Genomic DNA, 26,334 nt, shown 5'->3' with positions numbered 1-26,334 from the left:
CTCTCTCTCTCTCTCTCTCTCTCATCACTCTATCAAATAAATAAAAAATATTTTTAAAAATTACAGAATAAGTAAATAAACACAAAAGTGATAAAAAAAAAAAAAGACACAGAGTCCAGCTACTGCGCTCCCCTAGGCTTTGACAAACAAAGCCCGCATGGGTGGACAACCAGGGCTTTTTCCACTTTCTGAGCACCTGGCTTCTGCAGGTGCCTGGGTGCAGATGGAAAACAAGGCTTCAGCAATCATTGGGGTAGACGCTCCTGCCACGCAGGGGCCTCAGAGCAGGCATTACAGTGACTTATGGGAAGACCAGAAAGTGGTTTCTTGCATACTTACCTTGGAGAGCCAGATTATTACCCACTACAAATCAATTCTGAATCCCTTGCGTGGTCCCTGAAAGCTTGCTCTCCTGCTCATCTTTTGTACTCCAGAAAATTTTCCAAGGCTTGAACTGGCCCAGAAATTGCTCTGTCCTTCCCTCTCCTGTTCCCTGGAATGTAGCCATTGGGGAGGGTGTCTCATTCCCAAGACGACACACTGACGTCAGTGAGCTCACAGCAGCCCGGGGCAAGCCTGGCACAGCCCTGCCAGAGACTAAGGTGAGCAGAGTTCTCCTATGGCTCCTTCTGTGAAGACAGACAGCAAGGGGCTGCTCAAGGTCAAGTCGTACCTCTGGAGTCTGGAAAAGAAACCCTCCGTGCAAACAAGCCCACGGAGACAAGGCAGGCCTGTTGGGGACAAACAGGACCCCTCCAGACTTGAAGATGATGCCAGCAGCCAGTGCCAGGGAAGACAGGGTGGCCAGGAAGAGCCTTCGGTCGATCCCTCTGTGAGGCTCCACAAGTCACCTCTAACCCAAGGAAGACTTTGTAGAACCTGCGCGGGGCGGGCATCTATCACAGCGGTTAAGATGCTACTTGGGACGCCTATGTCCCATGTGGACAAGAGCCTGGTGCCAGTCCCCACTGTTTCTGATCCAGCTTCTGGCTGAGGTGCACCCTGGGATGCAGCAGATAATGGCTTGAGTACTTGGGTCCTGGCTGCTCACATGGGAGACCCTGATGAAGTTCTTGGCTCCTGCTTTGGGCTGGCCCAGCTGCATCTCTTGCCAGCATTTGATGAGTGAACCAGAGGATGGAAGACTGATCCTTTTCTCTCTCTCTCTCTCTCTCTCTCTCTCTCTCTCTCTCTCTCTCTCATCTCTCCCTGCATCATTCCACTATTACCAGTCACAGAGGGGAGGGCAGCTGCCAGAGCGAGTCTTGTGAGTTCTTTTCCTCCTTTTATTTTTTTATTTTTATTTATTTATTTTTTTTGACAGACAGAGTGGATAGTGAGAGAGAGAGACAGAGAGAAAGGTCTTCCTTTTGCCGTTGGTTCACCCTCTGATGGCCGCCACGGCTGGCGCGCTGTGGCCGGCACACCGCGCTGATCCGAAGGCAGGAGCCAGGTGCTTCTCCTGGTCTCCCATGGGAGAGTGCAGGGCCCAAGCACTTGGGCCATCCTCCACTGCCTTCCCGGTCCACAGCAGAGAGCTGGCCTGGAAGAGGGGCAACCGGGACAGAATCCGGTGCCCGACCGGGACTAGAACCCAGTGTGCCGGTGCCGCTAGGTGGAGGATTAGCCTATTGAGCCATGGCACTGGCCTTTTTCCTCCTTTTATTAGGCAGAAAAGAAACTGTCATTTGATTGGCAAGTGACAGTAAAGCATCTGGTCCGGGAGGAGAGCAGGTGGAGTACCCAAGCAGGACACTGGCTTTGGAGAATGTCCCGGTTTTTAAGGCATTACCATCTATTTATTGGGTCATTCCATTGGGAGTGCCCATTGAACAGGGGGTTTCACATACACATGTTGAGTGGCTTGGGGCTCATGGAGATAGCAGGGGGTCTCCTGCATACTGTCTGTCTCCTTAGGGGCTCAGCCCCCTCCTCTGCTAGCTCTGGGTGATAGATTGCAGCCACCACCCTGGAGGTGTGATTTAAAGCCATAAGGTCACTCAATATAGCCTGGATCTCTTGGAACAAGTACGACTCTCCCCAGAGGCCCAGCCCCTTCCCCTGCCAGCTCTGGGTGAAATATTGCAGCCACGCTGAGAGTGTGATTTAAGGCTGCAAGGTCACATATGCAGCACAAGAAGCTATTAGTGGGGGAGATGGCGGTTGGTCTGGAGACAGGCTTTCCAGCCACAGCTGACAGCTTGCTTGTGAAGGACATTCTACCTCTGTCTGAGGGGCCCACGGACTCCCAGCCCCACTGGACAGCCTCATGTACCTTTCAAAAAAAAAAAAAAAAAAAAAAGAAAGAAAGAAAGTTGAAGGAATAATTCAAATATAAAGTTGAATTAATAATTCAAATATATTTTTAAAACAAGAAACTGCAAGCATCTACTATATTTAAAAAAAAAAAAAAGATTTTAGGCCGGTGCCATGGCTGAATAGGCTAATCCTCCGCTTGCAGCACCGGCACACTGGGTTCTAGTCCCAGTCAGAGCGCCAGATTCTGTCCCGGTTGCCCCTCTTCCAGTCCAGCTCTCTGCTGTGGCCCGGGAGTGCAGTGGAGGATGGCCCAAGTGCTTGGGCCCTGCACCCTCATGGGAGACCAGGAGAAGCACCTGGCTCCTGGCTTCGGATCAGCGTGGTGCGCCAGCTGCAGCGCACCGGCCGCAGCGGCCATTGTGGGGTGAACCACCGGAAAAGGAAGACCTTTCTCTCTGTCTCTCTCTCTCTCACTGCCCACTCTGCCTGTCAAAAAAAAAAAAAAAAAAAGATTTTATTTATGTATTTGAGAGGTAGAGTTATAGACAGAGAGAGGCAGAGAGAGAGAGGTCTTCTATCCACTGGTTCATTCCCTAGATGGCTGCAATAGCTGGAGCTGAGCTGATCTGAAGCCAGGAGCCAGGAGCTTCTTCTGGGTCTCCCATGTGGGTGCAGGGGCCCAAGGACTTGGGCCATCTTCTACTGCTTTCCCAGGCCATAGCAGAGAGCTGGATTGGAACTGGAGCAGCCGGGACTTGAACCAGCGCCCACATGGGATGCTGGCACTGCAGGTGGTGGCTTTACCCACTATGCCACAGAGCCGGCCCCCCCAAATTCTTGTATGTGTGCCTGGGAGCACAGTCTGTTTCGGGGAGACGACTCTTTCCACAGGGCAGTGACCCTTTCCTTCTCTGACTTACCACCATGCGGGTAATCTATCTCACAGATTTAGCTCTTCTCATTGCTCTTCGCCTGTGAGTTCTTTGGCTTCTTAGATGGTAAATTCTAGAGCCTCTCAGTATTTCCCAGAACAGCAAACAGAGTTGGGAGTGGGGATGGGAAGAATGCACAGAGGAATGTGTATTACACTGATCCTCCCAGGTCGCCAGAGTGTTATGATTTGAGGAATCTGCAAAACCTAGCTCAACAAAAATATTTACCTCTTCCTAGCCGAGCTGATTGCTATCTGAAATCCCCACCTTGTATTCCATTCCTAGAGGGCTTCCAGAGAAGTGTTTATTTTAGTTGGACTGAAGAATTCCATCCCCTGGGTGGGGCACGATATTAGTCAGCTGTCACATTAGGACAGATTCGTTTCTATCATTGATTATAAACGGGGGGACTGGGAGACCTGGGGATTGAGTCTCAGGCCAGGAGTGTTTGGTTGTGGGAAGTGGGCGATGGACAAGGAAGGGCTGACATGCGAGGGATTTGAGTGGAAGGGCCTGAGCATGGAGGGGAGAGACATATGGAAGACAGTGTTTGCATGATTGCTGCCTTCGGTGAAGCTTCCTGTCCTGGAGGTAACTCAGCGTTTTGTCAGTTTCAGGGACAAGCACTTGGCTTTCTGGGAGCAAGGGCTTGCTCTCGCACATTTCACACACCCAGACGGCTGGACCAAAGTGCACGAGGCGATGTTTTCTTGAGCTACAGATGGGCCAGCTTTGGAATGCACCCCTTCTCTTTGCAAGCATCCTGGAATTTTCGGGGCGGGGGCTGGGAGGCTGGCTCCTTTTAATGAGGCTTCCCTGTGATCCCGGTAAAGGGTTTGGAGGGGCCTCCCTGCAGAGCTGGGCTTCTGCTCTTTTGGTGACCTGAGGGAGGGAACCAGAAGCAGCATCTAAAGGCTAGGGCTGCTGCGCTGAGCCCTGCAGGGATGCCCGACTCCCAGGAGCGAAGGTAGGAAACTCCTGTGGTTCCTCCTCGGCCAGAGCCCTCTTCTGCACAATCAGACAGTGAGTTCTAAGGTCCCCTCCAGGCCTGGTGGTTACTTATGGTAACCAGTAAATGACAGTTACTCAAGAAGTGGGGAGGCCTTTGAAACCTGCCAGGTCCCGTGGTCCCAGGAGCTTGTTGGCCTGGCTGGTGGGGCCCCTCCCAGTGCCACCTCCCATCTCTAAATCCCCCACTTGGTCTTTCTCCCCGGGAGCCCCTCTCTGTTTCCCCCCAAGGCTCAGTGCCTTTGCACTTACTCCTCAAGAGGGACCTCACAAGGAGACACTCTGCTTTGCAATTAATTTTAGGTTATTGTTGCCAGTGTCTATTGAAGTACTTTAATGAATGCTTGTATTGTTCTCATGCCCGGGGCTTTTTTCAAATGATCAGCACATTATACAGCACAGTAATGAGTCTAATTCCCCACTCCTCAGCACACACACACACACACACACAGGCATAGCTACGTTCCCCAGATGCATACTGTACTGAAAGAGTAGCATTTAGAGGCACCAGAGAACGGTTTGGTCAAAATTCCCCCATTTAGTGCTAGTGACCTGCGGCAAGTCATTCATTCATTCATTCATTCATTCATTCTCCTGTGTCAGTCATATAATCCCTGCAAAATGGTAGCTCTACCCACCCCAGCTACCTCTCAGGGCTGTGTAAAGAAACTCAGGCAATCACACCGAGCCCGGGGTTCAACTCTGTACAAATGTATATTGCTGGTTTTAATTCAGCAAAGAGATAAGATGACAATTGGAGGAGCGAGGGCTCAAGGCCCAGGCCCGAACTGGGGAGAGACCGTTTGCCTGAGAATCACACTTGTTCTGGGCCCTGACCCTCCTGATTCCTTTCCCGGAGCCAGACTCTGCCTGTGATCCGTTTCCTTCATCTCTGTCCTTGGAAGCCCTGCTTTTTCTCCAAGACGCCAGCTGAAAGCTTCCTCTTCCTCCAAGTCCTTTTTGCTCTTGGGACTTCATTTCTCCCTCCCACGTGTCCCCATCTTGCACTGCTGTTGCAAAGTGTTCGTAGGCTGAGCCTTGTTATGAGTCTGCAGCACTGCTCTCGAGGGAGGGAACCGTATTCTCTTCCAGGAATCCTAACTCTTCCCATAAGTCCACAGGACCTTGGTCAGGTGAACCGCCTTTTGTGAGCCTCAGTTGCCTCCTCTGTATAACCTGCTGCTTCTTGCTGATTGTGGTGATTTGCCACCAAGAGCCTAACACAGTGTGCCTTTGCATAAGTGGAAAAAAGTCATTCGAAAAAAATTGAACTGTGTGTATAATGTGTTGAGCTCTCTTAAGACATGCTGGAGAGGATGGGCACTTGATAATGCGTGGGGCTGTGGAATGCTGGGATGATCCCCACCCAGTAATATCTTCCCCACCCAGGATTTAGTACCCGAAATGTCACCAAAGATTAATTCCTGTGGATTCCTCTTCAGAGGCACTCCTTTGTGTTTCAATACCACTGGGAGAGGCAAAGCATTAAAGCAAGTCACCTTCTGGGGTATTGGGTGGAGACACTCACATGGCTGGGAGGTGATGAATCCTGGTGAGAGGGTTTGCCTAGGACTAGTCTTGCTTGATGTATCAGACCAAATGGTCCATATTCTTCTCTTAAAGATTTATTTATTTATTTGAAAGGCAGGGTTACAGAGGGGCAGAGACAGAGGGAGAAGTCTTCCATCTGCTGGTTCACTCTCCAAATGGCCGCAGTGACTGGAGCTGGGACCCATCCGAAGCCAGGAGTCAGGAGCTTCTTCCAAGTCTCCCATGAGGCTGTAGGGGCCCAAGGACTTGGGCCATCTTCCAGTGCTTTGCCAGGCCATAGCAGAGAGCTGGATCGGAAGAGGAGAAGCTGGAACATGAAGCTGTAGGTAGAGGCTTAGTCTATTATGCCATAGCACTCTATATTTAATTTTTAAAAAAGATTTATTTATTTGAAGGGCAGAGTGATGGGGAGGGGGAGAAAGAGAGAGAGAGAGAGAGAGAGAAAATTTTCCATCCATTGGTTCACTCCCCAAATGGTCCCAACAGCTGGATCTGGACTAGGCCAAGGCAAGGAGCTGGATTGGAAATAGAACAGTCAGGACTTGAACCAGTACTCTGATATGGGATGTTAGTGATGCAAGCAGCAACCAGTCCCAGCATCAGTTTAAATACATTTACAGGAACCAAATGGAATAAGAAGGCAGGGGGAGAGGTCAGCCTGGAGCTTCTGTGCCTTCCCGGGGTGCACCACCCTCCCATTGAGGGTGAACACCCTCAATGTGTTCACCAATGGGAAGCCCCCCGGACCCTGTTGTTTGGAGGTTTTGTCGAAGTTTGATCACATAGCCATGATTGATTACATCACTGCCATTGGTGATCATGCTCTATCTCCAGCCCCTCTCCCCTCCCTGGAGGCTGGCAAGGGGCTGGAAGTTGCACCCCTTAGAAGCTGATTCCTCTGGTTACCAGCCCCACCGTGAAGCTGTCCAGGGGTCCTCCCAAAACACCTCAGTAGCAGGTGTGCAGCTCAGGTGTGTTGGCCAGGGGCTCCTTAGGAATGACAAGACACGCCTATGGCTCAGCAGATTCCTAGGTTTTTTTTCTTTTTCTTTTTTTTTTTTTTTTTTTTTTTTTTTTTTTTTTTTTGAACAGGCAGAGTGGACAGTGAGAGAGAGAGACAGAGAGAAAGGTCTTCCTTTGCCGTTGGTTCACCCTCCAATGGCCGCTGCGGCCATCCGAAGGCAGGAGCCAGGTACTTCTCCTGGTCTCCCATGGGGTGCAGGGCCCAAGGACTTGGGCCATCCTCCACTGCACTCCCTGGCCACAGCAGAGAGCTGGCCTGGAAGAGGGGCAACCGGGATAGAATCCAGTGCCCCGACTGGGACTAGAACCCGGTGTGCCGGTGCCACAAGGCGGAGGATTAGCCTAGTGAGCTGCAGCGCCGGCCAGATTCCTAGGGTTTTAGGAACTGTGTGGGACCAGGGCAGATACCAGCACAGGGTCTCTCCCGCAGTTCTTGCATTCAGTGCTGGAGAGCGGCACGTGGAGGCGTTCTCCATTCGGCTGGCATCCCCAGAACTTCGAAGCTCTTACGGAATCTTCTCCCAGAATGCAGAGGGTCTTCTGTGACTACCCATAGGGAAGGTCCCTAGGGCTGGAGGCAACTCCCTCCTACCCCACTGTTTCCCTTACTCTTCTTCTATAGTGTTCAGTGCTAGGTCCCACTTGCCTCCCAGGGAGGTCAGCATGAAATCTTTGGCTGTTACCTCTCCAAGCTGTCAGGGGCAGGGGACATCTGGGTTTCTGCTGGTCTTTCATTTTCATTTATTTGTTTATGAAGATTTGTATTTGTGTATTTGAAAGTCAGAGTTACAGAAAGAGAGGGAGAGACAGAGAGAGCGACTTTCCATCCGCTGGTTCATTCCCAAGATGGCTGCAACAGCCAAGGCTGGGGCCAAGCCAAAGTCAGGGGCCAGGAGCTTCATCCAGGTCTCCCACATGGGTGCAAGGGCTCAAGTAGTTAGGCCAAGTTCTGCTTTCCCAGGCGCATTAGCAGGAAGCTGGATCAGAAGTGGAGCAGCTGGTACTCAAATGCCAGTGCCACAAGCTAAAGCTTAACCTGCTATGTCACAATGCAGGCCCCCTTTTTGGTCTTTTAAAAACAGATTTTTTTTATTTATTTGAAAGATAGAGTGACAAAGAGAGAAAGAGAGAGAGGGAGAGGGAGAGATTCTATCTATTGGTTCACTCCCCAAATGGCTGCAACAGCAGGAGCCGGGAACTCCACCTGGGTTTCCCACATGAGTGGCAGAGGCCCAAGTACATGAGCCATTTTCTGCTGCTTTCCCAGGTGCATTAGCAGGGAGCTGTATTCAAAGTGGAGCACACAGGACTCGAACTTGTGCTCTGATATGGGATGCCAGTGTCATAAGTGGTGGCTTAACTTGTGGTGCCACAACATTGGCCCCTTCTGCTGGCTTGGCTGTCACTCAGTGGAAGTCTCTGTGAGAACATCTGTCCCTGCTTTCCCATTAGCACTTGGGGCCAGTGCTGTGGTGCAGCGGGTTAAGCTGGGGCCTGGCATGCCCACATCTCCTATCAGAGCTCTGGTTGAGTCCTGGCACCTCTGCTTGTGATCCAGCTTCCTGCTAATGCATCCTGGGAGGCAACAGGTGATGGCTCAAGTGCCTGCCCCGCCAGCCAAGTGGGAGACTGGACTGAGTTCCCGGCTAGCCTTAGGAAGTGACCCAGCGGATGGAAGCTAGCGCCCGCGCACACCCGCGCTCTCTATCTCTCTCTCTCTAATTTCCCCCTCCCCCTGCTTTGCTATCTGGGCTATTATTCTCCAAATACCCTAGGGGCTTTCCCCCCTGTACCCCACAGCCACACCCAGTGATGACTCCAGGGAGGCCACAAGAAGGCTGACCTGCACTCTGCCCTCAAGGCATGGCCTCTCCTCCTCTTCCTCCTCCTCCTTTTAAACCCCAGGGGCAGGCCGCCCCACTCCTTTGTCTATGGGTTTCCTCCTCCCAGCTTCTCGCCCACTTGGCACCTGGCACCACTTCCTTGTTTTGACATCCTGGAATCCGGTTTCTGAATCTTACACCCACTTCCCCCATTCACAGCACGTGTGTTGAGTATATCTGAAGCCAGCCGTGGGGCATGCGGAACAGAACAGGACAAGAGACAACACGTCTCCACACAGGGCCACCCCACTGGGTCAGAGAAGAAAGGATTTTCAGAGCTGGAACCCTGAGGGCAAATGTTACCTCTGTAGGGATGTGTGGCACAGAGGGTAACAGGAGCCAGGAGCCCACCTGCATTCCCATCCCCTTACCACAGTCTGGGCTCCTCTGTCTTCTTCCTTCACTTCCTCCTTCTCCTTTTCTTTCTTTCTTCTGCTTTTTTTTTTTTTTTAATTTGTTTATTTGCAAGGCAAAGTTACAGAGACAGATGGAGAGACACAGAGATTTCCCATCTGCTGGTTTACTCTCCAGATGGCTGTAACGGTCGGGGCTGGGCCAGGCTGAAGCCAGGAGCCAGGAGCTTCATCTAGGACTCCCACATGGGTGGCAGGGACCCAAGGACTCGGGCCATCTTCTGCTGCTTTCCCAGGCCATTAGCAGGGAGTTGGATCAGAAGTGGACCAGCCAGGAAAGAAACCAGCATCCTGGGCTCCACTTCTGATCCAGCTTCCTGCCCATGCACAGCCTGGGAGACTGCTCAAGAACTCGGCTCTCTGACATTTGTGTGGGAAACCTGGAATGTGAGTTCTGGGGTTTTGGCTTTGGGTACTCAAAGCCCTGCCTGATGTGGGCATTTGGGGAGTGAATCAGTGGACAGAGGATATCTGTCGGCTTTTTTGAATAATTTATTATTTAAAAAATATATATATTTGAAAATCAGAGTTACAGCGAGAGACAGAAAGAGAGATCTTCCATCCACTGCATCACTCCCCAGATGGCTGCAACAGCCAGGACTGGGCCAGGCCGAAGCCAGGAGCCAGGAGCTTCTTCCTGGTCTTGCACGTGGTTGCAGGGGCCCAAGCATTTGGGTCATCCTCTGCTGTCCTCCCAGGCCATTAGCAGGGAGCTGGATAGAAAGTGGAGCAGCTGGGAAACAAACCGGGGCCCCTATAGACCGGATGCTGCAGGTGACAGCTTTATCCTTTACGCCACAACGCTAGCCACTGCTTTTTTTGAATAAAATAATTTTTTAAAAATTTCATGTTATGAAGGAAATAAACAAGTACTGTGATGAGTGCTAGTTTATATGGGGGAGTGGGATGGAGGACCCTCTTCCCTACTCAGTAAGCCCTACAGACAGGGTACCATGTCATAAAGAGCAATTCCTTTCATTAAAAAATGAGAAACAGGGGCCGGCGCCGCGGCTCACTAGGCTAATCCTCCGCCTAGCGGCGCCGGCACACCAGGTTCTAGTCCCGGTCGGGGCGCCGGATTCTGTCCCGGTTGCCCCTCTTCCAGGCCAGCCCTCTGCTGTGGCCAGGGAGTGCAGTGGAGGATGGCCCGGGTGCTTGGGCCCTGCACCCCATGGGAGACCAGGAAAAGCACCTGGCTCCTGGCTCCTGCCATCGGATCAGCGCGGTGCGCCGGCCGTGGTGGCCATTGGAGGGTGAACCAACGGCAAAGGAAGACCTTTCTCTCTGTCTCTCTCTCTCACTGTCCACTCTGCCTGTCAAAAAATAAATAAATAAATAAATAAATGAGAAACACACACTTGCTAACAAACATGCTGTATTCAGGGCAGGTATAGTGGTATGCCCTATCAGACTGGCTACTCTGCCTCTGATCCAGCTTCCTGCTAATGCGCCTGGGAGGGAGCAAATGATAGCTCAGGTGCTTGGGTCCCTTCCACCCAAGTGGGAGACCTGGATGAAGTTCTTGGCTGATAGCTTCAGCCTGGCTTAGCCCTGGCTATTGCAAGCATTTGTGGAGTGGACCAGAGGATGGAAAATAGATTTCTCCCTCTCTCTGCCTTCTCTGCCTTTCAGATAAATAAATGAATGAATCTTTTTTTTTTTTTAAGTGCCTGGGTTCAATTATGGGCTCAACTTCCAACTCCAATTTCTGCTATTGTGCACCCGGGGTGGTAGCAGCAGTGATGGCTCAAGTAGTTGGGTCCCTGCCACCCATGTGGGAGACCCAGACTGAGTTTCTGGCTCCTGACATTGGCTTGGCCCAGTGGCGGGTATAGCAGGCATTTGGGGGAGAGAACCAGTAGATGGAAGATCTGTGTGTCTCTCTCTTTCAAGTAAATCAAAATAAATAATTAGATCCTTCCTTTGTATTTACTTCCACATTTGTTTTTCAGTAGTTACAGACTTTCCATACAGTTACAGATCTGGGGAACTCACTTGATTAGAATAAAGCTCTGGGAGCCGGTGCCAGAGCACCTGACTGGGGACAGAGCAGCCTCAGCCCATCAGCCCCCAGGACAGGAGGATCTGTGGGGGATGCCCCTCCAGGCCACTCTGGGTACCTGCTGCTCCACTTCTGTGACATCCTTCTGTACTGTTCCATTCTGGTTCCAGGTGAACTTGTCACTCTGGAAAGATGAGCCTGTTGGGATGGAAATGTCAGGGCATTCAGCCACCAGGAGGTGCGTGACCCAGAGTACTGCCACCACAGCCCCAGCAGGTGCGCAAACGTGCTCTGCAGGCAGGACTCTTCCCTCACATCCACCATGAACCTGCAGGCGACTAGTAGGGGTCATCCGTGTTTGACAGGCAGGGACCCAGGGGCTCGGAGAGGTGGCAGAACCGCCCGGAGGTCACTCTGCTGGAGTGAGCAAAGTGGAGACAGCACCCGGTCCACATCACATCTCTCTTCGTGCTTTTCCCTCTCTCTCTCTCTGTAACTCTGCAAGTAAGTAAAATAAATAGCTTCTAAAAAATGTTTTATCTGGCAAAAAGTCCCGGTGCGCTCTCCACCCACCCCAGGGAGGCGGTTGGTGGTTGTGGTTGAGAGGGTGCCCGAGTTGAGCTGGCTGTGTAAGAACCTAGTCTTCTACTTCTGCATGGGTCTTCTTGCCCAGGTCACTGTGTGCCTCAGTTTCCACCACTGTGCAGTAGCAACAGCCTGGTTTGGAGGCTTCCCAGCAATGCAGTTGCCTCCTGGGACAGCCCCCTCCTATGCCCCAGTGCCTGGTTTGAGTCCCTGCTCCTCCATTTCCGCTCCAGCTTCCTGCTAATGCGCACCCTGGCAGGCAGCAGGCCGTGAGGGGACGGTTCGTCTACTTGGACCCCTACACCCACGTGAGAGACCCAGGTGGAGTTCCAGGCTCCGGGCGGCTGCCTGGTCCAGCCCTGGCCGTTGGGGTCTTGTGCGGGGTGAGCCACGGGGGCCTCTTCCAAGTTTTGAGCACAGCTCCTTAAAGATTAAAGACCTTTCACGTGTTCCCCCTTTTTAGTCTTTGTTTTCCCCCTTCTCACTGATTGATCAGGGAGCGCGGGCCTTGGCCAGATCTTGGGGTGCGAGGTTTGTCCTCAGCCCGGCGTGTTCTTTCCCGGGCAGCCTTCCACCCTCCAACTCTAGGGGGCCCGCGCGCCCACCCCAGCCTTCTCCCGGCCCCACGTCTGGCAGACCCCTCACGCCCCTGGCCCCCTCAGGGATGCGCTCCGAGAGCCCCTGGAGGGCGGGGCGCGTCCCGGTTGCAGCGCGGGCTGCCGAGCCGGCAGTGACTCCGCGGAGGTGGAAACTGGGGCGCCCGGGGCCGGGGTGGGGCGCGTCTCCCCCGCCGACGCTGTCTCTCCAGCAGGTGGGGCTCCAGCCGCGAGGCGCGCCAGGGTCCCGGCCAGAAACTTGCACAGGATGTTGGTGCCACTGCACGGGAAGAGCACAGCGGAGCAGCCCCGCGCCCAGCCGCTGGCGTTCGCCGAAAAGTAGGGAGAGGGGAGCGGGCTCCCGGCAGGAGGAGCTCCAATTCAGCCGCCGCGGGAAATCTTCGGGAGGGGGTGAGTACCGAGCAGCGCATGGAAAAGGGAGCGCCGTCTCTTTCTTGCGGCACTGTTCTTGGCTCGCACCGACTGGCTTGCCCACCGGCAGGCAAGGACATTTCTAGAAGGCAGCCGCTTCAGCAGGAGGAGGGAGCGCGGGAAAGAAGCCCGTGAAGCCGGCGCCGGCGCGCCCGGCGCTCCGCAGCGGGAGGAGCTCGCGTCCCCTCCCGCCAGATGGCGCTGTCCGGCTTCCTCCCGGCCTCCGCCTCCATCCCCAGCGGCTCTCGCTGCAGCGGCCGCTCTAGCCGGCCGACGCGGGCTCTGTGGTTCCGGGCGGAAGTGAGGAGCCGAGCGGAACGGCCTCTGGTGACATTTTCTTGGGGCGGCGCGGACGACTGAAGGGAATTGGTGGTGGAGGCTGCGGAGGCGGCGAGATTCACTTTGGCCGCGGCGGTGGCTCTGACCGCGACCCTCTGTTCGCTGCCAGGGCCTGTGCCAAGCAGGAGAAGGCGGCGGTGGCCGTCGCTTCCCGAGTCACCGCGGCCGGGATTCCCGGCTGGAGGGTCGGTGCGTGCCCCGACGGGGCGCGCGGAGCGGGCGAGAAGGCACGAAGCCGCCGCGGAGCACAGGTGAGGCGGGAAGCAGCTCAGGGCTGCGGCCTGGCCGTGGGTCGAGCCGTGGGATCCGGGCTGCATCCCAGGGAGGAGCGCGGGCCGCGGGCGAGGGCTCTGCGGCGTCCGGGCGCAGGGGTCGTGACGGGCTCGGCTGGTGGGTGCCGAGGATGGCACCCAGACTCGGCGGGAGGCGCGGCCCGGGTGCAGGGGGGCTGCCGCGAGGGGCTCGAGTAGCTCCCACCCCCTGGCTTGCCTGCGGCCGGTGACCCTCGCGTCCTCCCGGCCGGGCCGAGTTGGCCGCCCCCTTTTTTCTCCCTGTCCGGGCCGCCGGGGCCATGTCGTGGCGGGGGAGGCGGGAGGTGCCGCAGCCCCCCGGGCCGCGCGGCCCTGGAGTTGTCTTCACGCAACTTTGAGGCTCGCGGGCCCGCGGCGGGGGAGGCGGTGGCGCCGGCTCGCCGAGTCCGCGAGCTGGGGTCCGGCGCTGCTACCTGCGCGGCCGCCGAGAGGCCAGCGGCCTCCTCGGCGCCACGGCTGCGGTGGCCGTGGCGCGGGGGCAGAAAAAGGCTTTGGTGGGCTCTTCCACTCCGACTCCCCGGATCCGTGGGAGACGTGTGTCAGTCTCCAAGGTTGACTTCTTCTGGGGAGTTTGTTAACTTGGCCTCGGAGCCGGCGAGGCAGTAAACCGGCGACCCCCCCGGTTACAGGCTGCCGCCGTGCCTGACTCCCCAGAGCCGGCTCTGCTCTCCTCTCCTCTCCTCCCCGGGTGCGCTTCGTACTTTTCCTTCCTCACGGCGCCGTCCGCCCTGTATTGTGCTATTTATGCAGCAGCCTCTGCTGGAGCCGCACGCCATTTCTCACTTTTAAATTGTCCGATCCTCTGTCCCAAAATAGATGCGCACAGGTTGAAGGCAGGAGCGTCTGTATTGGTCGTCCCAGATCTCTGGCCGCTTGAGCAGTTCATGCTTAGATGTGCTTTTCGTTTTTTTTTTTTTTTTTTTTTTTTTTTTTCCCCTTATTTTCTTTTGCCTGAGTTTTGGCTTTCTGAATCTTTCCACCAGGGGCTGAAAAACCCACATGATGATGCTTTATCATGGTCGGACCTCTTAATTACAGATACATATGGCCGTTCTGCTTCGGGTGTTATTCGGCGGTATCCCTGGGCACATACGTGTTAACAGTTTGGCTCACTCTCTTTCTTCTCTTGGGGTATTTTAAGGATGGAAGCTGTTAACTTTCTAATGTAGTTTTGCTGATCCTGGCAGTCTGGATTTCTCCAGGAATCAGAGCCTTGCCTTTTGATTTAACAAGCATTTTTAGAGGCCCGCGATGAATAGTTGTTACCTGATGTCTTGAGGAGTCACAACGCTGGTATTTCAGTAGGCAGTACAACGTTTTGGCCGAGTGATATGCCCAATACAATGCTAGTTGAACGCTTGGTAAACAAAATTATGAATTAAATTTGCATTCAAGAAACCAAGGTGGAATTGACTGCAGTGACCTGTATGCTACTTTAAAAAGAACCTTAATGAGATTTTCTAAGTTCTGTTAAATGAGAGATAAAAATATTTCTTAGATATTTCTAAATCAGGTTTCTATAGACTGCTTTTCAGTACCACTGTAATCTTAAATCTTCAGACCTCATCTTTTCCTTAATGTTAACATGTTGCTGATGCAAACTTTGCAGTAGGTGATTTGAATCTGAAAGGCAGGGAAAGACTTCAAGAAACTTCCTTCAACCTAAGGGACCAACTAAATCGGATTTCTTAATGGGATTTTTTTTCTCCCCAACACTTGTTTGTGGAAGGTAGGATGGACTGGATTTGGGAGCTGGAAACTGCTCATTGTTACCTTCATATTAAGCTAACAGTGCAGTAGTTATGCCACTACTTTAGGTTATAGTACTCTTTCATGCATACACGTGAGAGTAACTATCGTAATCTGTTTTGTAGCTTTCATGATTAATACAAGGTCCTGTATTAAAGATAAACTCAGCTTCAGGCCCTAAATTAGTGGAATTCTGTTAAAACAGTGCTCAATATATGTCCTTTAAAGGTGTCGTTTTTTTTTTTTTTTGTCTTAATTTTTATTTATTTCAAAGGCAGAGTTACAGAAGGAGAAGTAGGAGAGAGAAAGATTATCTTTCATCTGCTGGTTCACTCTCCAGAAGGCCCCAACGCCCTGGGCTGGGCCAGGTGGAGCCAGGAGCCAGGAGCTTCTTCCTAGTCTGTCGATTGGATGGCAGGGGCCCAAGCACTCTGGCTGACTTCTGCTGCTTTCCCGAGTGCATTAGCAGGGAGCTGGATCGCAAGTGGAACAGTTGGGACTGGAACTGGCACCCATATGGCATGCTGGCACCACAGGCCCCTTAAAGGTGTCTTAGTGTTTATGTTGACATTGATATTTTAAATCTCTTTAGGACTGGTAATTTCTGTGAGCTTGTGTGGTTGCTTATTCATTGTTTTGTCAGGATCCTCAGTCTTAAGATTTTGTTCTGATACTTGCATGAATAAACTTGATGTAGAGTACAGGCAATCTGCTAATTTTTTCCTTTCTTTTTAAAGTTTGGAGGTGGTATATGTTTATACTAGAGACCCAAACCTTACTGTTCAGTTACTTTGTAAACCATCTTAGACTTTCCCCATTTTCTGACACATACATGAAAATATTTTCATATTTACTGAAGTGACAGTATTTGAGAAAACCTATAAATGATTAGAAATCTATAGTTCATGTGTTTTGAAGTATACTGATTCCAGTATTAGATTATTTTAGGAAAGAGTTTGGGACTAAATGAAATTTCTTGGGTAGTTGTAAATAGGAAGGGAAAATGAAATAGACATACTAAAAAGCTGAAAAAGAGAGGCGCTGTGGAGAAAGCATGGAAGACAGCGCATCCATGTGAAACCTTTATTCTCGCCACACTAATTCATTGATTGCTTTCTCTGTGCCAGCAATGCTCTAGTTGCAGGTGCTGTCGTGAATGAGACCATTAAGATCACAGTGCTCAAGGAATTTAAACTTTTTTTTTTTTTTAAGATTTATTTTATTTATTTGAAAGGCAGAGTTACAGAGAGAGAGAGAGGGAGAGGTCTTGCATCCACTGTTCACTTCCCTATGGCTGCAATGTCCAGGGCTGGACCAGTCTGAAACCAGAAGCCAGAAATTCTAACAGTTCCCCCACATGGGTGCAGGATTCCCAGGACTTGGGCCATCCTCTGCTGCTTTCCCAGACGCATTAGCAGGGGGCTGGATTAGAAGTGGAGCAACCACAGATGGCTTTACCTGCTTTCCCACAATGCCTGGCCTCAGGAACTTAATTTTTTTTTTTTTAAGATTTATTTATTTATTTGCAAATCAGTTACACAAAGAGGAAGAGACAGAGATCTTCTTTCCGCTGGTTCACTCCGCAAATGGCTGCAACTATCAGGGCTGGGCCAGGCTTAAACCAGAAGTCCGGATCTGCTGGGTCTCGCTTGTAGATGTGGGGCTGAGCACTTGCTTCCTCTGCTTTCCCAGGCACCTTAGCAGGGTGATGGATTGGAAGTAGAGCAGCTGGGACTCAAACTAGCGCCTGTTTGGGATGCTGGCATTGCAAGCAGTGGTTTTACATGCTGTGCTGCAATGCCGGCTCCAAGAAACTTAAACTTTTTTTTTTTTTTTTCAAGATTCATTTATTTGAGAGATAGAATTACAGAGAGAGAGAGAGAAAGAGAGAGAGAGAGAAACACACACACACACACAGAGAAAGGTCTTCCAGCTGTTTGTACACTCCCTAAATGGCTGAAACGGTCAGAGCTGGGTTGATCTGAAGCCAGGAGCCTGGACCTTCTTCTGGGTCTCCTACATGGGTGCAGGACCCAAGCATTTGGTCCATCCTCTACTGCTTTCCCAGGCCATAGCAGAGAGCTGGATTGGAAGAGGAACAGCTGGGACTCGAACTGGGCCCATATGGAATGCTGGTGTGTCAGGTAGTGGCTTAGCCCATTGCGCCATAGCGCTTTCCCCAACTTTTTCTTTTTCTTTCAAATTTATTTATTTCTTTGAAAGGCAAAGTTGGAGATAGGGAGAGACAGAGAATCTTCCATCCACTGGTTCACTTCCCACATATCCACAACAGCTGGAGCTATGCTGATCTAAAGCCAGGAGTTTCTTCCAGGTTCTCCATCTGGGTTGGCAGGGTACCAAATACTTGGGCCATCTTCTGCTTTCCCAGGAGCAATAGCAGGGAGCTGGATTGGAAATGGAGCAGCCAGGACTCAAACCGGCACTCATGGGGTACAGCTTTATTTGCTAGACCATAGCGCCAGCCCTGGAACCTAAACTTTTAAAATTGAGGTTTGAGAGGGATTTCCATTTGAGAACTCCAGGCTGGAAAATAGCCCAAAAAGTCATGGTATCTATATCTATACCTATACCTATACCTATACCTATACCTATACCTATACCTATACCTATACCTATACCTATACTCTTGAATGGTTAAGTGGGGCCTTTGGCTTGAGTTTTCAGAGAGATTAACAGGGTAGGTGGAGGTAGGGCTAGGTTCTAAAGGTACCTTAGTCTGCTAAAAGGTTATGAATTTTCATCTAGGGCAAAAAAATAAAACAACAACCTGTGGAATATGAAGGATGAGGTAGGCATTCTTTTTGGAGGATTTTCTGCATTGAGCCTTATGTTCATAGAGTAAAAATTTCATTTTGGGTAGTTTCTTGGTTGTCAGCTTAAAGGTTTTGATAGTTATTTTGCTTTAGCTGTCAAATTCCAGTTTGGCATTACTGTTACAAAACTTTTTTTTTTTTTTAAAGATTTATTTATTTGAAAGGCAGAACTACAGAGAGGCAGAGAAAGTCCTCCATCTGCTGGTCCACTCCTGAAACAGCCAAAGCTGGGCCAATCCGAAGCTGGGAGCCAGGAGTCTCTCCTGGGCCCCCGATGCGGCCACATGGGCCCAAGGACTTGGGCCATCCTCTGCTGTCCTCCCAGGTCTTAGCAGAGAGCTCATTCAGTAGTGTAGCAGCCTGGACTTGAACCGATACCCATATGGGATGCCAGCAGTGCAGGCGGCGGCTTTACCTGGCATGCCACAGCGCTGGCCCCTAGCCTTTATTCTTTTAATTAATTTAATTAATTTTTTAGAAGATGTATTTATTTTATTTGAAAGTCAGTGTTGTACAGAGAGAGAGAGAGAGATATTGATTGATTGAAAAGAGAGGTCTTCCACCCGCTGGTTCACTCCCCAGTTGGCTGCGACAGCTGGAGCTGTGCCGGTCTGAAGCCTGGAGCCAGGAGCATCTTCTGGGTCTCCCACGTGGGTGCAGGGGCCCAAGGACTTGGGCCATCTTCTACTGCTTTCCCAGGCCACAGCAGAGAGCTGGATCTGAAGTGGAGCAGCCGGGACTCAAACCTTGCCTCTATGGGATGATACACTGCAGACTGCGGCTTTACCTGCTACGCCACAGCACGAGCCCCTAGCCTTTATTTTTAATTGTACCTTTCCTTACTTTTTCAGAATTCTTATGATTGAAATCAAGGGCGAGAAGCAGTGTTTTCTGCTCTGTGTGGGCAGCTTGTCTCAGCAGAGGTGGGATTGATGTTCAGTCATTTTGTTTTCACACTCAGCTCACAGGGCCTTGTGACCTTATGGTAAAAGGGAGGAGAAAGGTGAAAAGGAGAAGTGTTTTGCTTGTTTTCTCTGTATTCCTGAATTGCTGGCCAAGGAAACGAGTTGTTAAATACTATGGAGATTCAGTGGAACATACTAATAGCAACTGATAGTCAATGTGATTTTAAAAACCTTAGTATGGTAGATGTGACTCAGATTTGGTTGTCTTATTAAGGATTTGTGGCTTTAATGTATAGTGCTTGTTTTGTTTCTGTTCTCTTTAGTGTCTTTATTCAAAATAAGGAGTCTCATTCCTCTTTGCTCAGACTTTAAATTGTGGAGATGATGTAAGTCCCTAAATTATTAACTTGGCTTTATTTAATTTTAAAACAGCTGTATGAGTATTTTCTAATTCAGTGAAGAGTAATCAAAAGTAGAAGTGTATCAGTAGACCTTACTTCTTGTGTGTATAGAGGGCGTTAAACCTGGGTAAATTAAAAATCCAGTTACTGAGCACTTCTGTGCCAGGTGGGGATGGATGCGTAGATAAAAGAAAGTTTCTGGGGCCAGCGCTGTAGCGTAGCGGGTAAAACTGCTGCCTGCAGTGCTGGCATCGCATATGGGCACTCTGCTTCAGATCCAGCTCTCTGCTATGGCCTGGGAAAGCAGTAGAAGATGGCCCAGGTCCTTGGGGCCCTGCACCCACGTGGGAGACCCGGAAGAAGCTCCTGGCTCCTGGGTTCGGATCGTTGTGGCCAGTTGGGGAGTGAACCAGTGAATCGAAGATCCATCTCTCTCTCTCTGTCTCTCCTCTCTCTGTGTAACTCTGACTTTCAAATAAATAAATAAATCTTAAAAAAAAGTTTCTGCTTGAGGAACTCAGTGTAGTAAACAAGATGATTCTGAGTTTCTTTCCTATTCTAAACTGTGGAGAAGAGAAAGTAGGTGATAGAGAAGCAAAGTGCTGAGTAACAAAACAACTGCAGTGTGGAGCTAGTCTTTTCCTTTAAAAAATAATTTTAGATTAGATATTAGAAAATAGTATTTTGGTAAGTAGGTTTTTAAACTTAAATGATTGAGGAGTGTTCTTTTTTTTTGCAAATACTTTTTACCTCTGTCTGGAATTCAAGCCTGCGTTTTATTAAATTAGTTCTGATTATTCAAAGAGCAATGAAATTAAATGTTAAAATTTACAGCAGCTGTTATTAAGAATGTATGTAAACTTGGATTGTGATCAAGTATTAGTATAAAAATTGTTTTCCTTAGCATGATAAACATTAGAGAAACAAGACACCAAAGGGATCAGAAGATTGTTTTTTTAAAGAGCTGTCTGGTTTAAAAAACGACTTATGTCTAGAGTCAGCCTTATAATTTGAGAAAGGTATTGTTGGGGATAGGGAAGTAGGATGTGGGCTAAAACTTTAGGAAAAACAGCACGGTTTTCCTTCTGTGTTAAGAACAAAAACTTCATTTGGTTAAATTTTAAGTAGTCTCCTGTCTACCTTAGTTTTAACTTAACATAGAAGCATATATAAAATTAACAATTTATCAAGGGTTTCCCATCTCAGCTTCCTTCCCTGCCCAGTCCACTAAACAATTTGCAGTTAGCCTGAGGATATTTGTGTAGTGGATAAATTTTTGACAACATTTGTCTTGGGGTCCTCAGGATCCATCTTTATGTAGATTGTTTTTCTAGGGAGATAGCAAATGGCCAGAAATCTTGGAGGAAACTCAGAACCTATGTTTCAAATTATTCTTGAGTTACCCTGATGGTGCTTTTCAATATTCTAGAGGATCTCTTATTTTATTAGCAGCAGCACACTTTTTGCATTTGGTAGCTTCCTTGGCTTTCTACTTGATGCTAATTTATTCACAACCCTGATGTTGGGCCAGATAGATGCCAGAAGTGGTAGTGTCTGCACTGTGGGGTGATTTGAGCAGCCATTGTCACTCTTAGTCTATTTATAGAGCTTCTATCAGTGGAGTAAAGGTTGGCTGGCAAGGAAGCGAAGCCGCTCTCTCCTCATGGTTGCAATTTCACAGTTTGTATTTCAGTCCGGGTAGGCCAAATCTAGCACATTTTGGACAGATCTAGTATACCGTATTAATTATAGTGTTCTTTTTGTGTACTCTAACCCTTTAATACTCGAGGTGTTTCAGTCAGCTTCACTTTTTTTTTTATTATTTTATTTTGTTTATTTACTTGAAAGAGTTTCGAATAGAGAGAGTCAGAGTCTTCCATCCACTGGTTCACTCCCCAACTGGCTGCAATGCCAGCTGCATTGATCCAAAGCCTGGAGCTTCTTCCAGGTCTCCCATGCAGGTGCAGGGGCTCAAGGACTTGGGCCATTTTCTGTTGCTTTCTCAGACCATAGTGGAGAGCTGGATCAGAAGTAGAGTAGCTGGGGCTCAAACCTTGCCCATATGGGATGCCTGCACTGCAGGCAGCAGCTTTACTTGTTAAGCCCAGCACCAGGCCCAGCTCTTGAAGGGAAATCAAACAATCATTATCACATTGAAAAATAGTAATGTAACATGAAAGTGCTTGGATTTCTCCATAATATACTAAATGTGTTTTACGTTTATTCACATCAAGAGCCATATAAAATCTGGGCATTACTTCATAATCTCTAAGTTACCCCTTCAGTTTTTTTCCTTGCAAACTAAGTTGAAGAAATGGCTGAGTTGCCCCCCGCTGGGATTTGCCAGTTACATTCTTGTAGTGGTAGTAAGCTTCTTCCTCTGACTCCTTGGTTTCTTGTTAATGGTCTTAGATTTAGAAGCTTGATCAGATTCAGTTTCTGTATTGTATGTTCCCTCAATTTTTTTTCTTTTATGTTTGGGGAAAATACTTTCCAGATGATTTTGTGTGCTTGGATCAGGAGACACAATGTTTGGTTCCTCTAAGTGATGTTAGTTGTTGGTGATCATTGCCAGGCTTCATTAATTAGTTACTCATAGTTTCTCACTCTGAATGCTTTACATCATTCTGAGTTTGAGTCTTTTACTCATCTGTTTGGTCTTACTATCACCTCTTCATACTCTTCCTTTTGAGAGTTAATGAAAGGATGTGTTGCTGTTTCTACTACGTGGTGTTTTTATTTCAGTCCTAATCTTTGGTTCTGCACTGGCCAAGATATCCATGCCACAACTTCTCAGTAGAGAAACTAACCCCAAGCTTGCCAATAATTAAAGACAGAATTTAAGTATTGGTGCTTATTTTAAGATAAGCTTTAAGATAAATAAGGTTACTGTTGTTTTCTATGTAAATTAGTGTTTGTATGTAGAAATTAGAAAAGATTATTTTTTCTGTTTCAGGATTGGGAACATACCGTTATGGATACAATGAAATCTCTTCCTAGAACTGAGCATCGGAGGGGAGGGACCTCCATTTTGATTTTGAGTAGGATACTGCTTTCATCTTAAGTTTTATTATGGCTTAAGATAGTTTCATAGTGTCTGATTTGCATTTTTGCTTGAACACAATCACTGTATGTACTAGACCAAATAATAAGGAAGCAGCTTTACTAAGTTCTTAACTACTTACGTCAGTTTTTATCTTAATTTTTTTAAAGATTCTTTTAAAAGATTATTTATTTGAAAGGTGAAGTTACAGAGGTAGAGGCAGAGAGAAAGAGGGAGGGAGGGAGGGAGGGAGGGGTGGGTGTCTGACATCCGTTGGTTCACTCCTCAAATGGCTGCAACTGCTGGAGCTGGGCCAATCCTAAGCCAGGAGCCTAGAGCTTCTTCTCATGTGAGTGCAGGGGCCCGAGGACTTGGGCCATCTTCTACTGCTTTCCCAGGCGCGTTAGCAGAGAGCTAGATTGCAAGTGGAGCAGCCTCAAGCAGGCACCTATTTGGTATGGCAGCACTGCGGGCAGTGGCTTTACCTGCTATGCCACAGCTGTCCACAGCTCCAGCCCCTATCTAAGTTTTATGTAGAAAGATATGTTATTCTCTGAGAAATCATATTGATTCTATGTATTGGAATATATTTTTATATCAAAGGGGTTAATATTTTTAAGCATATTAGTTTTTTCATTAGTGGTCTTGGTGGTTTTAAAAATAGATTCAGTTCATCATTTCAATAAATATTGAATATTTATTTCATGTTAGGAGCTGTGAGTGAGTTGAAATAATTAACATGACCCTTGTTTCCATGAGAGAGCATAGTATATGTTTCCATGAGGGAGGGACTGAAAACATTTACACAAATAACTTGTTTCTTTTCTGTTGCTTTTCTTATAATGTGCTATTTATCTTCTGTCTTTCTTGGACTTAAATTTTCTCAATTGTTGTTTTATATGTGTTTGCTTTAAAAATCACCCTTGTGCAGCAGTGTGTTTGTAACACCATCAGAACAATCAGTTAATTGTTGGGTGTTAATTTTCTTGCATGATTACTAGCGTGATTCTCTCTTACCATTGAATTTTCCCAGTACTCCACAGATAACCAACTGCTTTAACACTGAGCTGACTTAAGTCTTTTGATGACATTTGCCCAAACCAGCAAGTAGACATACAATGTTGTTCAGAAGTCCTGTTTTATTCCAGTTTTATCTTCATATGTTGCAGTTTGTGTCTTGGTTTCTAGTCTGAATGTCCCCTGTCTTTGTTCTTTTTTTTTTCTTTTTTTTAAAGATTTTGTTTAATTACATGAGAGGTAGAGTTACAGAAAGAGAGCGAGAGATAGAACTGTTCCATCCACTGGCTCACTCCCTAAATGACTACAATGGCTGTAGCTGGGCCATTTTGGAGCCAGGAGCTTCTTTTGGGTCTCCTGTGTTAATACAGGGGCCCAAGCACTTGGGTCATCATCTACTGCTTTCCCAGGCCATAAGCAGAGAAGTAGGGCAGCTGGGACACCAACTGGCACCCGCAAAGGATGCTGGCGCAACAGGCAGAGGCTTAGCCTAATATGTCACAGCACTGGCCCCCTATCTCTGTTCTTTATATTTAAAAAACAGTGCCTACTAAAACTTGAAAAGCTGTTATTAATTTGTAAGCATCAAGGTGTAAAGTCCGCAAAGGAAAGAGCTGAGAGTGCTTTGTTTCCTCCTCCCCTCCCCTCCCCTCCCCTCCCCTCCCCTCCCCTCCCCTCCCCTCCCCTCCCCTCCCCTCCCCTTCCTTCCTTCCTTCCTTCCTTCCTTCCTTCCTTCCTTCCTTCCTTCCTTCCTTCCTTCCTATTTTATTTAATTAATTAATTTATTTATTTGAAAGAGAGTGAGAGAGGTAGAGACAGAGAGGTCTTCCATCCACTGGTACATTCCCCAGATGGCTGCAACGGCTGGAGTTGTGCTGTTCTGAAGCCAGGAGCTGCTTCTGGGTCTCCCACGTGGGTGCAGGAGCCCAAGGACTTGGGCCATCTTCTACTGCTTTCCCAGGCCATAACAGAGAGCTGAATCAGAATTGGAGCAGCTGGGACTAGAACTGGTGCCCTTATGGGAGGCTGGCGCTTCAGGCCAGGGCTTTAACCTGCTGCGCCACAGCGCCAGCCCTCTTTAATTATTTTTTTAAAGATTTATGTTATTTATTTGAAAGTCCCAGTTACATGGAGAGAGAAGGAGAGAGGGAGAGAAGTCTTTCATTCGCTGGTTCACTCCCCAATTGGCCGCAGCAGCCGGAGCTGTGCCAATCCGAAGCTAGGAGCCAGGAGCTTCTTCCAGGTCTTCTCACGCCAGTGCAGGAGCCCAAGCACTTGGGCCATCTTCTACTGTTTTCCTAGGCCAGAGTAGAGAGTTGTATTGGAAGTGAACAGCCGAGACTCGAACCGGCACCCATATGGAATGCCGGCACTAAAGGCAGCAGCTTAACCCACTGTGCCACAGCGCCGGCCCTGAGAGTGGTTTTATTTTATTTTTTTAAATTTTTGTTATATTTAAATAATTTTAATTATTTTGTTAGGAAGAAAGAGAGGGAGAGATTTTTGAACTGCTGGTTTACTCCTTGAATTCCCACAACAGCCAAAGCCAGTTGCCTAGAATGCAGTCTGAATCTCCCACATGGGTAGCAAGGACACACATATTTGAGTCATCATCAGCTGCCTCCCAAAGTGCTCGTTAGCAGAAGTTAGAGTTGGAAGCAGAGCTGGGACTTAAAACCAGTCACTGTGATATGGAATGTGGCTCGTTAGCAGCATCAAACACCCACCCTAATTTTTTACTTTAAATAGTAATTATTTTCACTTTATTTGAAAGGGAGAGAGACACAGATCTTCCATACACTGGTTCACTTCCCAAATGCCTCCATGGCCAGAATTGGGCCAGGCCCAAGCCACAGGAGCCAACTACTCAATACAGTCTCTCACATGGGTGGCAGGGACCCAAGTATTTTTAGACATTACTACTGCCACCTGGAATGTGTTTCAGCAGGAAGCTGGATCGGAAGAAGAAGAGCCATGGCTCAAATGAGGCACTTGGATATGGGAATCAGCTATCCCAAGAGGCATTTTAACCACTTTGTCAAATGCCAGCACAAGGGTGATTTTTAAAAAAATATATATTTGTTTGAAAGGCAGAGTTACAGAGAGGCAGAGGCCTAGAGAGATGGAGAAAGAAGTCTTCCATTCGATGTGAGTTCACTCCCCAAATGGCTGCAACGGCTGGAGCTATGCCCATCTGAAGCCAGGAGCTAGGAACTTATTCCAGGTCTTCCAAAAAGGTGGCAGGGGTCCAAGCATTTGGGCCATCTTCTACTGCTTTCCCAGGCCATAACAGAAAGCTGGATTGGAAGTGGAGCAGCCAGGGCTTGAACTGGCACCCATCTGGGATGCCGGCGCTGTAGGTGGTAGCTTTACCCGTTATGCCACAGCTGGCCTCCTAATGGTGATTTTAAGATAGAAAATTGATTGCTATAGATTTTGTTTTTGAAAATCTTGGTATTCCTTTAAAAAATAAGCAGTAGAGGGCTGGCGCCGCGGTTCCCTAGGCTAATCCTCTGCCTTACGGCGCCGGCACACTGGGTTCTAGTTCTGGTCGGGGCACCAGATTCTTCCCCAGTTGCCCCTCTTTCAGGCCAGCTCTCTGCTGTGGCCAGGGAGTGCAGTGGAGGATGGCCCAAGTGCTTGGGCCCTGTCCCCATGGGAGACCAGGATAAGTACCTGGCTCCTGCCATCGTTTCAGCGCGGTGCTCCGGCCACGGCGGCCATTGGAGGATGAACCAACAGCAAAAGGAAGACCTCTCTCTCACTGTCCACTCTGCCTGTCAAAAAAAAAAAATAATTAAAAATAATTAAAAAAATAAGCAGTAGATATGAATTATAATGTTTTAGGACATAATTGTATTAGAGACAGAGACTTATTACTTTGAAGTTTGCCTGCATTCTTGTGGGCTTGTGACTCTAGTCTCAGATATAAGCATTTTTAACATTTTATTTTTAAAAATATTTACTTATTTATTTGAAAGGCAGAGGTACAGAAAAAGAGATCTTCTATCTTCTGGTTTAGTCTCCAAATGTTCCAACAGCCAGGACTGG

At 48.8% G+C, this 26,334-nt stretch overlaps 1 protein-coding gene across 12 annotated transcripts in view; it reads left to right on the top strand.

Annotated features, from left to right (window-relative positions):
* The window catches only part of ARK2N (arkadia (RNF111) N-terminal like PKA signaling regulator 2N), a 107,401-nt gene that overhangs the window by 4,232 nt on the left and 76,835 nt on the right, over window positions 1–26,334 (top strand). For 2 of the 12 annotated variants that reach the window (XM_070050263.1, XM_070050256.1), the window contains exons 2-3: window positions 11,437–11,575; window positions 12,465–12,663. The exons of 1 other annotated variant lie outside the window; for it this stretch is intronic. The gene's annotated coding sequence lies outside the window, so the exon portion shown is untranslated. Of the gene's footprint in view, window positions 1–11,436; window positions 11,576–12,464; window positions 12,664–13,034; window positions 13,275–14,001; window positions 14,023–22,179; window positions 22,265–26,334 lie in introns of those variants that run through there. 9 more of the 12 variants (XM_070050260.1, XM_070050254.1, XM_070050262.1 and 6 more) reach the window with 6 other exon arrangements.

The sequence above is a fragment of the Oryctolagus cuniculus genome, chromosome 10, assembly GCF_964237555.1.
Source record: "Oryctolagus cuniculus chromosome 10, mOryCun1.1, whole genome shotgun sequence".
NCBI classification, from domain to species: Eukaryota; Metazoa; Chordata; class Mammalia; order Lagomorpha; family Leporidae; genus Oryctolagus; species Oryctolagus cuniculus.
The sequence above is the reverse complement of the archived record's forward strand: the minus strand, read 5'-3'. Positions and strand labels throughout refer to the sequence as shown.